At 41.8% G+C, this 13453-nt stretch overlaps 1 protein-coding gene across 1 annotated transcript in view; it reads left to right on the top strand.

Moving 5' to 3' along the window:
* The window catches only part of LOC129695700 (talin-1-like), a 232274-nt gene that overhangs the window by 66488 nt on the left and 152333 nt on the right, over window positions 1–13453 (top strand). Inside the window, 1 exon segment of the mRNA XM_055632894.1 lies at window positions 11175–11253. The gene's annotated coding sequence lies outside the window, so the exon portion shown is untranslated.

Below are 13453 nucleotides of genomic sequence, written 5' to 3' on the forward strand. Positions count from 1 at the left end.
TGTAGATCCCTTTGCTCTACAACACTCACTAGAGTCGTACCATTCACTGTAAAAGTCCTGCCAAGCTTGACTTCCCAAGATGCAACCACTTTTCTGAGTTAAACTCCATGAGCCATTCTTTAGCCTACTAGTGCAGGAAAGAATTGCAGATGCTGGTTTAAATCGAAGGTAGACACAAAATGCTAGAATAACTCAGTGGGACAGGCAGCATCTCTGGAGAGAAGGAATGGGTGATATTTCGTGTCGAGACCCTTCTTCAGACTGATGTCAGGGGAGTGGGCGGGACAGAGAGAATGTAGTCCGAGACGGTAAGACTGGTGGGAGAACTGGGAAGGAGGAGGGGATGGAGAGAGAGCGAAAGCAAGGGCTATTTGAAGCTAGAGAAGTCAATGTTCATACCGCTGGGGTGTCGGATACCCAAGCAAAATATGAGGTGCTGTTCCTCCAATTTGCGCTGGGCCTCACTCTGACAATGCAGGAGGCCCAGGACAGAGGTCAGATTGGAAATGGGAGGGGGGTTAAAGTGCTGAACAACCGGGAGATCAGGTAGGTTAAGACGGACTGAGTGAAGGCGTTCAGCAAAACGATCGCCGAGCCTACGCTTGGCCTTGTCAATGTAAGGAGTTGATACTTGGAACAGCGGATACAGTAAATGAGGTTGGAGGAGGTGCAACTGAACCTCTGCCTCACCTGAAAAGACAGTTGGGGCCCTTGGATGTAGTCGAAGGGGGAGGTAAAGGGACAGGTGTTCCATCTCCTGCGATTGCAGGGAAAAGCACCTGGGGAGGAGGTGGTTTGGATGGGAAATGACGAGTTGACCAGGGAGTTGCAGAGAGAACGGAATGCGGAAAGCAGAAAGGGGTGGAGATAACAGCATATAATCCTCCAACATTTTCGCAACCTCCAAAGGGATCCAAGCAGTTGATTTTGGTAACCCTAAGGGTTGGATGATGTCTCTAACAGTTTTATTCTTGTTTCTCAATCTCATAAAGGCTTCTATGACTTTCATTAGCGCAACTTTGGTCCTCATGTTGACAAGTGTGGAATTCTCTGCCTCAGAGGGCGGTGGAGGCATGTTCTCTGGATGCTTTCAAGAGAGAGCTAAATAGACTCTTCAAGATAGCGGAGTCAGGGAATATGGGGAGAAGGCAGGAACGGGATACTGATTGGGGATGATCAGCCATGATCACATTGAATGGCAGTGCTGGCTCGAAGGGCTGAATGGCCTAATCCTGCACCTATTGTCTATAAGACTAGGTGCTGAGAGCTCTCTTATACCGGCATTAAGGAGGTAATCAAACACACCAGAGCAATTACAAATACCTGTGAAGCCATGTGTCCCAAACATTATGGTGCCCTTTTTCTACATGGTGAAACCAAAATGTATAAATATACCCTTGAATAAAATCTGACAATGTGCACGTTAACCACATGTGATTGTTTCTATTACAAATCTCAAATTGTGTACAGATGGAAATAAATAAATGAATGATGGGCCTTTGTCCCAAACATTATGGAGGGCACTGTAGATGCTGCATCTAATATATCACATGTTCTCAATAGCCTGGCTATGCCATTTGCAAGCTAATTGAACTGGCATGACAAATTTCATAGATATTTTTCATCTCAGAAATATATTGGTGATTTATTGCCATAACTGCTGGCATAGAAGAATTGGATATGAATAAAATGTAGATATTTTTGGATAAGAATTAAGTCATCGACCAGTTGGTCATTTGTTCTGAGTGCTTATCAACACTGAGGAAAGCTGTTACCAATTTGTTTGCAAATTATCCAAATTTTGTGTTGTGTTAAATACCCAAGTTCCTTAAATGGTTTTCAATAATTTCACTCTGGGCAGCAATCAGAAATGTTTTGGCATTGCAATAAAAAAATGTTTTGGAATGAACAAATAGCAAACCAAGTCTGCATGAGTAATACCAACCTTCAGAACTTGGCACAAAGTGCTGGAGTAACGCAGTGGGTCAGGCAGCATATCTGGAGAAAAAGAATAGGCGACATTTTGGGTTGGAACCCATCTTCAGACAGGAAACTACTCGAGGTCACCTATTATTTTTCTTCAGAGATGCTGCCTGTCCCGCTGAGTTTCTCCAGCATTTTGGGTCTATGCTAAACCAGCATCTGTCTTTCTGTGTAGAGTACCTCATCAACAGACAATCAACCAAGCATCAAGACCTTGTTTGGTTGGTGATGATAAGCATAAGGCTGAGCTATAGGAAGAGGTTGGGCAGGCTCGGACTTTAATCCTTGAACGCAAGATGTTTAGGGTTGATTTTCTAGAAGTGTATAAAATCATGAGGTGTAGATAGGGCAAATGCACGGAGTCTCTTAACCAGGATAGCGGAATCAAAAACCAGAGGACATGAGTTTAAGATAAGAGGGGCAAGATTTAATTGAAACCGAGGGGCAACTTTTGGTGGGTTTATGGAATGAGCTGCCCGAGGAGGTAAGTGAGGCAGGTAAATGTGAGGCTATAACAGCATTTAAACGACACTTGGGCAGGTGCGTGGACAGGATAGTTTAGTGGGAAATGGGCCAAATGTGGGCAAATTAGACTAGCTTAGATGGGGCATCTTGGTTGGCATGGACGGGTTGGGCCAAAGAGCCTGCTTTTATGCTATGACTCTATGTTCTGAAAAGCAAATCATATCACCCTTTCGTCCCATCTCATAGAATAAAGTCAAAAGTTTACTTGGTCTTGCATAAAATAAATGTACAAGGCTTCAATTTTCCCTCAACTACATTCCTTTCCGAGAATGAGATATCCGTAATTAAACACACCGTTCACAAAGCTTAGTGTGCTCACAGTGGGAGAGACATCTTTTATACTCTACATTTGAGGGACCATATGAACGTGTGCAATTAGTATTTGAATGTTCTTCCCTCGGTGTAGTCATTCAAAGCTTTATCTTTACAAGAGCATAGTTGCCACCATCACCGTCCAATTATTCACTGGAGTTTAGAAGGATGAGGGGGATCTTATAGAAACATATAAAATTATAAAAGGACTGGACAAGCGAGATGCAGGAAAAATGTTCCCAATGTTGGGTGAGTCCAGAACCAGGGGCCACAGTCTTAGAATAAAGGGGAGGTCATTTAAGACTGAGATGAGAAAAAACTTTTTTATCCAGAGAATTGTGAATTTGTGGAATTCTCTGCCATAGAGGGCAGTGGAGGCCAAATCACTGGATGGATTTACGAGAGAGTTAGATAGAGTTCTAGGGGCTAGTGGTCGAGGGATATGGGGAGAAGGCAGGCACGGGTTATTGATAGGGGACGGTCAGCCATGATCACAATGAATGGCGGTGCTGGCTCGAAGGGCCGAATGGCCTCCTCCTGCACCTATTTTCTACGTTTCTACATGAAAAAAATGACTGACAATAGACAATAGGTGCAGGAGTAGGCCATTTGGCCCTTCGAACCTTCGAGACTGGTTAAAAGCCTCCAATTTAAAAAAAACTAAGTGCTTGTTGAATCCGTTTAAAAAAAACGTGTATTGTTTAAAAAAGACGCCTTTGACTCGGAAGACATGCTCTGTCCTTCACTGCCTAGTGCTGGCTAATGAATTTGTCATTTTTGGATGAGATGTCAAACCAGGATCTTGGCAGCTAATTCATGGGAAAATTGGAAGGACTCCTATGTTAGACTTATTTATAGACTAAAGGTCTGCCTTCAACACCATAATCCCATCCAAACTCATCTCCAAACTCCTGGACCTAGGAATCAGTACTCCTTCTGCCATAGGCTCCTCGACCTACAGACCACAATCGGTGAGGAAAGATGACATCAGAGCATAGATGACAAAATGTAAAAAAGATCAGAGGATCAATGCAGTGTGGAATTTTGGAGAAACTTAAGTTAGTCAGTAGTTAGAGTTTAAAACTTGCCATCGCAAGTGATTATTAGGCCAGATGTTAGAGATGTATTCCAGGGGAATTTGTGTGATGTTTATATGACAGCTAAAGGGATAAGAGGATATGTTGGTAGGCTAAGACTATGTGATGCAGAAAGATGTTTATACGAGCATAAACAAAGGCATAGAACCTTGGGACAAAATATCCTGTTGGTACTTTCAATTCCGGAACATTCTATATTCTTCAACCATGATCTCGAAGAGAGAGCATCTCAGCATGTCTTCCGTGCCCTCTGTGGGACTTTGCTGGATACAGGTTGTCTGCTGTTTCCTACAGGAAACAGTGATTACATATCAAAAATTACCTCCTCGGCTGTAAAATCTTGTGAGGTACCCGGAGGGACGACATTAATGCGTTTCCTTCCCTTTTTCTTTTTAAACCTGAACGTGCGGAGAAATGAAGCATTTGTCATTTCAAAACTGGAATTGATAGACTTTTAAGTAAGGGTATTGAAGCAAGGTGTTAGCTGGTTTGCATCTGAACTCTCTTAAACCAGCCATAATGCCTGTATGCATGTAAATAGATTTATTTATTGAAATCATATTCTATGTCGCTCTTCCAGGGAGATGCTAACTGCATTTCGTTGTCTCTGTACTGTACACTGACAATGACAATTAAAGTTGAATCTGAATCTGATAAAAGATGAACAAGTTTAGCGGCTGAATGATTGATGTTGGGGCTCACTGACATTCTGGGTTTGAGTTACGCTATTAATTAGAGCACTATCTTTAGCTGAAATTTGGAGCACAGTGGTGACAAGAAAAGGGTTCAAGGTTTGAAGTTTACACACCAATTGCCTTAAAAAAATATTGTCCTTTACAATGTTATATCTTTGCACCAAATGATGTACCCATTATCCTTTATCTGTCCACTGTGGACTGCTTGATTGTGTTTATGTATGGTCTTTTCTTTGACTGGATAGCACGCAAACAAAAGCATTTTACTGTACCTCAGTACATGTGGCAATAATAAACTAAACCAAACTAGACAATATTCTGAGCAAAATCAGTGAGTGCATAATGGTCATAATGGCCATGCTAAACAATTAAAGCTGCAGACACAGACTGAAATCCCCAGGAATGCATCCAATGACCTTGAGGTCCTGGTTCAACAGCATCCCTTTAACTAATTTTAAATGTTCAATAAAATTGTATTAAAAGGCAATTGAATATCACTTTTGACTTCCCCTTGGGTTGCTCACAATAATTTTGTTTGTGTGATTCATGGAGCTATCTAATATACTGATGGGTGTGTATTCACTGTTGCAGCTGAAAGAATGTGAACACGAGCGAGAAAATTCCATAGCAATTTCAGAGCAGGCCTGGAAGAGAAATGTTTAGCTCTCTTTAAAAATAGTGGAAGAGGCAAAGAAGCTACAGAAAAGTTTGAGCAAATAATTTTAGTATTTACTGTCTTGTGTCCAAATAAATCTACAAATGTTGACAGGCCCATAAGGACCAGCACACTCATGCTGACATGATGCTCAACTGCAAACATCCACTTCCTTCACCAAAATTCGAAAGTGCATCATTTGTATTGGAGGTGAGATTTAAAGAAAATGTTCCTGCGATCCCCTTCAGGTCTATAAAAGGCATTTTGTCCAGTTTAATTCCAGTAGTAAGTAGTAATCTGACATAAGTATGCACATCACAGCTATTAACTTGATGAATTGCTTTGCAAAACAGCTTATTGATGATTTACATCATGTTAATGATGTCTGTGGCTTTAAGTATTTGCAAAGAAAATGGCACAAAAGCTACATTTCAAAGTTTGCTCTCAAGTTTGCAGTAATGTGCAGCATGTGTCTGAGTGCCGACAATCACCTTATTTCAGCTGTTTTTGCTCTACGTGTTTCTTTTGTTGAAGCATTTTATCAAATTGAAAACAGCTGTGATAATTCAAAGTCAACTATTCACCTACTCAAAATTCCAGCTTCCTAGTGCTTCTGCTTTGGTAGACATTCTGAAATTGGGAATGTAGTAAATGGAGCCATATTTGTTCTGCTCGATGCTAGACCCAGATTGTAAGCTGGAACACTTGCAGGGAAGGGTGCGTAGTTTATTGTAAGGCAGAGTATTCCTTTTAAAAAGCACACAATTCAGTTGCACCATATCCTTCTCCGCCTCCACTGGTGAATGATTTCCTTTTAAGGAATGCTGGTTAAAGCAGGAAGTGACTACATTGTTAGTGGTCAAGCTAATCATCATCCAGGGAATCAGTTCCTATGGAGGCATTCCAAGCATACTGCTCATTCAGGGAGTAGGCAACAGACAAGCTGCACTCTGGAATGTGTCATGGGAAAAGTGATTACCTAGCATTCAGCATGGGAGTGTACATTTTTTAAGCATAACAAAATGATTGCTGTTTACTTCAGCATTTGGCACCTTGGTAACTTTTAAAACACCCTTCTGCACAGTACCCAGACAAGGAAAATCTTGGGTTTCTCTTTGGTTCATTTTCTCCATGATATAAGGGTTGTAAACTGTTAGAAGATTGAAAATACATTGAGACTTTACATGCTGTAAGTTTAAACCATCTTGCAACTCTCTGATGCCTCTGGCAAAATAATGTGTTGCATAACATGAGCTGGGGTGGGATCACTTACTTTTAGTGCAGACATTACCAGGGGAACACATTCAAACATAATTGGCTGTAAAATGCTTTGAAAGCCAAAATGCAAATGCAAAGCTGAGAGCAATTGAATGCTGCACCAATAACCATTATCCAGACCGGAGTTTTAAAGTCGTTGGAGCAGTTCAGGCATGTCTTCAGCAGCAAAACTGTTGTCCGCTTCTGTTTTAAGAGCATAATCACACACAGAAACACTTGAACCATGATGAATAGTGTGTTCCTTCAAATCTTCTGATTTGCATTACTGATCTGGTGAACAGCTCAGCCCAACTTTGTAAGGGCGGCAGGATTGAGAACCAGCTGATCTCTCCAGAACTCTTTAGGATTGAGAACCAGCTGATCTCTCTCGAACATTAAGTGGCTATGCCAAGTGTATATATTTTACGTGGTAATGACTGGCATTGCCTCTTGGAGGGACATGGAGGAGAGAAGAGAGCTATTCAGTTTTAGCAAGGTTTCAAGGTCAGTTTATTGTCACATGTACCAGTTGAGGTAGAGTGAAATTTGAGTTACCATACAGCCATACTAAGTGAAAAACAACAAGACACACAACCACATAAAAGTTAACATAAACATCCATCACGGTGTATTCCGCATTCTTCACTGTGATGGAAGGCAATAGTTCAATCTTCTTCCTCTTGTTCTCCCGCGGTCGGGGTAGTCAAACTATCCGCAGTCGGGGCGATCAAAGACCCCCGTCGGGGTGATTGAAACTCCCGCATTGGGGCTGTTGAAACTCTCTGAGGCATGGAGCTCCCAAGTCACCATCTTCTTACCAGAGACCACAGGCTTCACAATGTTAAAGTCCACATGCCTCGCAGTTGGGGCTTCGATCCCTGGCAAAGGGATCGCAAGCTCCGCGATGTTAAAGTCCTGCAGATTCACCCGGCTTGGAGCGCCCATTGGTCTCCAGGAGAGGCCGCCAACTCCACGATGTTAGGTCACAGTTGGGACGGAGATACGTTACGGAAAAAAATCGTGTCTCCGTTGAGGTAAGAGATTTGGGAAAAAGGTTTTCCCCCTGCCCCCCCCACATAAAACAAGTTACCATTTTAACAAATATGAATATGAGATAATTGTAGAGAAAATGTTTTTTGCTTATTTCAGTTGAATACCTCTAGCTGAATTGGGCAGCAAGCATGGGTGCTGCTTTGAACTGGTAATTGCCTACTCAGAGGTTGTTCAGAAAGCCAGGCATGAACCGATTTTGCTTAGTATTGTTAAAGATGTTTCTCCATTTTCAAGAAATAAATGATGTTTTAAAGGTAATTCTAATGTTCGGTTTTTGATGGGGGAGAGAGAGCTAACTGCACTATTTTTACACTGTTCTGTAAAATGTGCTTGGTTTCGAAAAGTTATATTTACGATAATTTCATTTTTATTGCAACTGGCTGAAAATACGACGTGAATTTTTCTGAAACTTACTCGTTATAATGTGAATCACCTGAAGAGCAGTAGAGTTCCAATTGGAACCTTCAGAAGGAAATTAGAAAGTGTGTTGAGAAAATATGGTCGGAACAATGGGAAGAGAGTTCGTAGAATGAGAATGGATACATAATCCATAAGATCCTAGTTAAAAGAATTAATGCTCCACATATCCTGTCCAATTTTCTGGGTATTTCTCTGTTTGCCATATTTATTTCTGGGTCTCCAGAAACTGCAATTATTGGCTTTTCAACATTGGATGCCTTTTTTACTGCTCTTTGGAAGTGGGGGGAGGGGGGAAGTTTGGGATGTATCTAATATTGGATATTGCAGTTGCTGGAAATCTAAAATTAAAGTAGAAAATCAGGAAATACACAGCAAATTGATCAACATATGTAGAGGCAAAATAGTTCAGTTCAGTTTAGTTTATTGTCACGCGTACCGAGGAACAGTGAAAAGGTTTTGTTGCATGCTAACCAGTCAGCAGAAAGACAATACATGATTACAAAATGTAACCTTCTCCACAGATGCTGCCGGCTCTGTGGAGTCTTTCCAGTGTTTTATCTTCATGTAGATGCATATTGTATTGAAGTCTGAAGAAGGGTTTCGGCCCGAAACGTAGCCTATTTCCTTCGCTCCATAGATGCTGCTGCACCCGCTGAGTTTCTACAGCATTTTTGTGTACCTGCATATTGTGTTGACTGGCTGTCATTGTAGTGCGATTTTTGTTGTTGTTTGAACATGTTTTGTAAATAAACTGAGTAATTTTCTTCATGATGTGTAGTATTTCTGACCATGTATGTTGAAAATGCACATGCATAAGAAATAGAAGCCACTCTAAAATCCTATCCTGCTGTAAGTAAATGTGCATTAATCATGTGATCTGCTGCTTGATTGCCACGTCCTCTGATTAACCATATAACAATTACAGCACGGAAACAGGCCATCTCGACCTTTCTAGTCCGTGCCGAACACATAATCTCCCCTAGTCCCATATACCTGCGCTCAGACCATTACCCTCCATTCCCTTCCCGTCCATATAACTATCCAAATTATTTTTAAATGATAAAAACGAACCTGCCTCCACCATGTTCACTGGAAGCTCATTCCACACAGCTACCACTCTCTGAGTAAAGAAGTTCCCCCTCATGTTACCCCTAAACTTCAGTCCCTTAATTTTCAAGTCATGTCCCCTTGTTTGAATCTTCCCTACTCTCAGTGGGAAAAGCTTTTCCACGTCAACTCTGTCTATCCCTCTCATCATTTTAAAAACCTCTATCAAGTCCCCCCTTAACCTTCTGCGCTCCAAAGAATAAAGCCCTAACTTGTTCAACCTTTCTCTGTAACTTAGTTGCTGAAACCCAGGCAACATTCTAGTAAATCTCCTCTGTACTCTCTCTATTTTGTTGACATCCTTCCTATAATTAGGCGACCAAAATTGTACCCCATACTCCAGAATTGGCCATTGATTCACTAGTCCAAACCTCAGTCTCTGCTTTTAGTCGGTCACTGAAGAAATGCTCATTCGGTGGTGGATTGTTTCCTTCATCCAAGTCATTTAGTGATGTGTGAAAATGTTGGCATTTGATACATTCATTGGGAGATGTTTAGTTTATCGTTGTCATGTATACCGAAGTACAGTGAAAAGCAATGCAAGAATAGGCCCATTTCTGATCATTGCTCCTTTGCCTGATCTGGAGAAAAATCACTTGTAGAAAATGTTCCACTCTTGGATTCTATTTCTTTTAAATATGTACAAATTATAAACACTTTCTTCATTTCCCCTTCAAATGTGGAAGTAGTATTTCAGCAGTGTGAAAGCAGATATGTTGCAATTTTAAACTGCTTATAATGCCTCCTTATTCTTTTGATGTCACTTAGTTTTGGTCTTTGCTGATGACTTCATTTACAGCATGCAGTGCAGAATGTAGCCAAATACCAATCCAACTCAGTTTACAAGCTTGCAGACGACACCACCACAGTGGGCCAGATATCAAATAATGACGACGGAGTACAGGAAGGAGATTGAGAACCTTGTAACCTGGTGCCAAGATGACATCCTTTTCCTCAATGTCAGCAAGACAAAGGAGACTTCAGGAAGCAAAGTGTTACAAATATCCCAGTATACATTGACGGCAGTGAAGTGGAGATGAAAGCTTTGTGTTCTTGTATCGCCAGCAATTTGTCCTGGACCAGCCATATTAAAGCCATGGCCAAGAAAGCACACAGGTGCCCCTACTTCCTCAGAAGACTTGGGAAGTTTGGCATGTCCCCAACAATCCTGACCAAGGTCTACAGACGTGCCGTGGAAAGCAGTTTATTGGGATGCATCAAAGCGTGGCTTGGGAGCAGCTCCATCCAAGATTGCAAGACATTTCAGAGTTGTGGACGTAGCCCAGACCATCATGCAAACCAACCTCCCCTCCATTGACTCATCTACACTTCACGTTGCCTCAGCAAGACCACCAGCGTAATCGAGCACCAATCTCATTCCACTCACCTCTCCCCTCTCCCATCAGGCAAGAGGTACAGATGTTGGAAAATCCATACCTCCAGGTTCAGGGATAGTTTCCTCCCATCTGTTATCAGACACCTGAAGCATCCTATCACCAACAAGAGAGCATCCAAACCTCCCATCTACCTCATTGGAGACCTTTGAACAATTTTTAATCTGATTCTTCTGGATGTTATCTTGCAGTAAACATTATTCCCTTTATCTTGTATCTGTATGTTGTGAACAGCTTGATTGTAAACATGTATTGTCTTTTTGCTGACTGGATAGCACGTGGCAAAAAATCTTTTCACTGTACCTTGGTCACGTGACAATAATAATCTCATCAAAACAAAAATTGAATGGCATTTTCATATAGGTCAGACATTCTCTATTTAAAAATACCAAAAACCCTAATGAAAGTGGAAAGCACGGCATTATTTGAGGTGTATTTTGAGCAAAAACTGACCATCACTTTGTGAAGAGGTTGAAAAAAGGTTGCAATAACTTAGTTATCATTGCAACATAGGTGATAATTATGATGTAAGCTGCTCTTCTCTTACCATTTCAACTAAGTATGAACATTGCACCTTTTTTTTCATCGGCATTAAAAATGGCATTTGATTGTGTGCTATTACAGTTGGAAAAGGAGCCACTGAAAGTTTAATTTATCTCTTTACTTTTTTGCTCAGACATAAAGCTGGAGAGGACTGTCTTCTTGTCCAGACGCGTGGAGGCTGTGAAAACTCATTCCTTATCCACTTGTATTGGGTAAGACTGCATGCCGTAGTTTGGTATTTTTACTGAAGCTCCTGCTCTGAGTGAACGTTTTTCATTTAGATTTGCACTTCATTCTTTTAGTGTTGCATTGATCCACAGAACTTTATTTTCAAAATGGTCTTCAAAGTTGCGGTATTATGTTCCCTTTTTTAATCTCTTCTATCTGCGTGGTGAATGTGACTTTTATTTTCCTGAGCTGTATAGATACAATTGAATTGCTTTTAGAGCTGGGGTATTTTTAAGTTCATTAGATTAGATGTTTGTGTGTTCATGATCCATGTAGGATAGTTGTGGGTTGTGTTTGCTTTGCAACAATACAATCCTTGTCACAGACATCTGGAACATTGAGTTTGCACCAATAGCTCAGACCATAGTTTTGAGTGCTGCCTTGTATATGAGCCACTACCTTGTAGATAATATCTTAATGTCTTAATGAAAGAGATGGGAAAGATGCTGTCCAGCCAAATGGAGACCCCTTTGTGAAAAAAAAAGATACATTTTGTTGAAACTAAAATTCAACTTCTCCAAGATGTATCCAGTGAATCATTATTAAATGCACTGGAGACTGGAATTATTTTTCATAATATAACTAATGATCCATCTATTCATCCCAACCACACCGTGCCCATCCCTATTTACTCTTGTAGGGCTTAAAGCAGAATATTTGATCCTTTTTCTACAAAGACTTGTACTGCATACTCTTTGTATTTTAATAGTGTTAAAACGGTGCTTTATATAGTCTCTGAGGGATGGGGCTGTTTTCAGTGCTAAGCTTCTGCATTTTGTCTGCAACTTAAGGGTATGAACTTCCTTAATTGATACAGCTACATGTCAGTAAAAAATGGCTACATCAGCGATCTGTTTTGAATTTGTGCAATAAATCACTTTTTTGGTTTTGTTAGGGCAGGGCTTCCAACATTGGGTGAGAGTTGAGAGTGAGAAATTGCGAGGGAGCGTAGCGACCGAGGGGGGGGGGGGGGTGTTCTCTGTCCCATAGTAGGCTCCGGAGGCGCCACCAACGCCCCCACTCACCCAGTCCGCTCCTGGCTCCGGGCTGGGGTTAAAACTCCATGGGGTGAGGACAGAGCGGTCGATGGACATGGGGGGTGGGTGTGGGAGGGGGTGTTCTCCGTCCCATAGTAGGCTCCGGAGTCGCTACCAACGCCCCCACTCACCCGGTCCGCTCCTGGCTCCGGGCCGGGGTTAAAACTCCATGGGGTGAGGACAGAGCGGTCGACGGACATAGAGCTGCCGGAGGTGAGGGTGGGAGGTGTGTGCCGTGCCTCGGGGAGGAAGGGGGAGGGGGGTTGGTGCTGGTAGTTTGATACCCCTGCTTTAAACCAATCCCCTCTAGTGCTTGAATCGCATATCCTGGGAAAAAGACTATGCATTCATCTGATATTCTCCTCATTTTTTTTACTCACCTCTAAAACAATTTTTGCTTTATTTTGAACTTTCAGCACCCGCAGATATTTGAGCGTGAGAAATTTTGTGATCAGCGTGAGAGTGTGAGAATTTTGTGAAATGCGTGAGTCTCACGCTCAATGTGTGAGAGTTGGCAACCATGCTAATAATGCAAACATTTTATGCCAGTTCCAATTGTTTGGACAAAAATCACTTATTACTGCTTTATAACAGTTAAGTTACTTTAAGACCATTTCAGAAATAATGGCACTCAACAAACAATCAACTAACAAATTAAAGCAAACTAAAAATAAATAACATGTTCCCTTTCGTGACTCTACCTCATAAGTACTTTACCGCTGTTAACAGAGCAAAGGGATATTAATCTCAAGAATCAAAATGGGGAAAGTGGGGGCAATTTTGCTTAAATGGTCATTCTAAGCCCATTCAGATCTTCATAGAGTCAGAGTTATACAACATGTACATGGCTGGCCCAATTTGTCCATAATGATCAAGTTGGCATTCTGCGTGCCCAGGGACTGGCTGCCATTCCCAGATCAACTCGCGTCCCAGGGACTGGCTGCAGTTCTCAGGTCGGCTCCCCTGCCCCGACCCTGCGAAAACGAATTGAAAAAAAACATGGTTTTTCGGGTTACGGGCCGGATTCAGCCTGTGTGCCGTAGGTTGCCGAACCCTGTCCTTGATGTTTGGCCTCATTGTGGTCCCCCCATGTTTTACAACTGATTCACCTGGTTAGTTCTATCTCCGGCTGCTTCATGTTGTCGGC

Source organism: Leucoraja erinacea, chromosome 1 (assembly GCF_028641065.1).
Source record: "Leucoraja erinacea ecotype New England chromosome 1, Leri_hhj_1, whole genome shotgun sequence".
Taxonomy (NCBI): domain Eukaryota; kingdom Metazoa; phylum Chordata; class Chondrichthyes; order Rajiformes; family Rajidae; genus Leucoraja; species Leucoraja erinaceus.